At 56.3% G+C, this 1493-nt stretch overlaps 1 protein-coding gene across 4 annotated transcripts in view; it reads left to right on the top strand.

Moving 5' to 3' along the window:
- Positions 1–988: 988 nt before the first annotated feature.
- Positions 989–1493, top strand: part of FICD (FIC domain containing) — a 9606-nt gene continuing 9101 nt past the window's right edge. For 3 of the 4 annotated variants that reach the window (XR_001362758.1, XR_001362757.1, XM_014542466.1), the window contains exon 1: positions 989–1441. The gene's annotated coding sequence lies outside the window, so the exon portion shown is untranslated. Of the gene's footprint in view, positions 1449–1493 lie in introns of all 4 variants that reach the window. The other variant, XM_014542467.1, reaches the window with a different exon arrangement.

The raw sequence follows: 1493 nt of genomic DNA, 5'->3' as shown, positions 1-1493 counted from the left end.
GCTGCTTATACAGCACGCCCTCCTCTGGGAAACAAGTGCAATAGCAGACACTTGTCACTTCGCCCTCACACAAAACCCTGGAGGCTGTCCTGTCATCACCTTGTCCCAAACTTGCAAAAAGCAAACTGGGATCAGCGAGGTCAAATCGCTGAAGGTAGTCAGTTTGCAAGTGGTAAATACGGGGTTTGAACTGAGGGCTGTGTGACTGCAAAGGTGACACCCCGAAGGGAATGTGTGTTGCAGAGGAGGTCAGATCCTGACGGCAGAGCGGAGCTGTAACACCAAAGCTAGCTCACCAGAGAGGAGTGTTGTCCCATGGGGGCTGCGATGCCCAACTGGGGCCGCCTCTGCTAGGCCACCTCACAGCCTGCTGTCCCACAGCTGTGCTGTTTCACCCCGGGGCTGTTTTCACTGCATAGTCTCTCACCTCACCACAGCCCAAACTGGAGACTCCTGTTAGCACTGGCACCAACGACCATCGGTTGACATAACATCTTTTTAAAAATATATATTTTTATTGATTTCAGAGAGGACGGGAGAGGGAGATAGAAACATCAATGATGAGAGAGAATCATGGATCGGCTGCCTCCTGCACGCCCCCTACTAGGGATTGAGCCAGTAACCCGGGCATGTGACCTGACCGGGAATTGAACCGTGATCTCCTGGTTCATGGGTCGGCTTTGGAACACTGAGCCACATCAGCCGGGCTGACATAACATCTTAATGCTTAGAATTACTGGGCAGGTCCTGGATGTTTCAATATTTGTGAGTTAAGATGGAGGTTTCAGAAAAAATGGAGGTTTCAGCTTCTCCATGAAGGGAAAAAAATCCTCTGTCTCTCTAGGAAGCAAAATAAGCAGCCAGGCCCTTCTCTGGAGGATCCAAATTTAAAAGTCAGGGAGGAAAGGAGAGAGGGTGAGAGAAAGGGGGAAAAGCTAATCCTGGTAGCACAAGGTGGAGGATAAGAACTGGGCTGTGAAGTCAGATTAGCAGGGTGGAGAGGTGCAAGTCATCAGCACCTACGGAAACTGAGGCCAGGGGAGAAGCGGGCGGGATTGCGAGTTTCCGACCTCCCGCGCCTGCACCTAGTGTGCCCAAACCCGCACCTGCGCGGGTTCTCTGCACCTGCTGCTCGCGCCGTCTCCCAGGTCCCGCCTCTCCTGTTGTTGATTGGCTACGGCGGGCTCAAGAGCTACGCAGAAACCAGCCAATGGGAGTAGCCCACGGCGAGTCTTTCCCGGGAAGCCGACGTCAACGCGAGAACCCGGAAATGCGAGGGGCGGACCAGTGAGGGGAGCCAACCCGCGGTGAGGAGCGTGACGGGCCGACCAATGGCGAGTCGGAGAGGGCGGGGCCAGAAGGCCGGCGGCGGAGGAGGTCCTGCGAGTTCGCGCCGCGGAGCCTGAGAACGCCGGGAAGGAAGCGGCGGTGCCTGGCCGAGGTGCGCGGTGAGGAGGGGGCGAGCCCTAGGGCCTTGGAAGGATGGAGCGGGG

The sequence above is a fragment of the Myotis brandtii genome, unplaced genomic scaffold, assembly GCF_000412655.1.
Source record: "Myotis brandtii unplaced genomic scaffold, ASM41265v1 scaffold303, whole genome shotgun sequence".
NCBI lineage: Eukaryota > Metazoa > Chordata > Mammalia > Chiroptera > Vespertilionidae > Myotis > Myotis brandtii.
The sequence above is the reverse complement of the archived record's forward strand: the minus strand, read 5'-3'. Positions and strand labels throughout refer to the sequence as shown.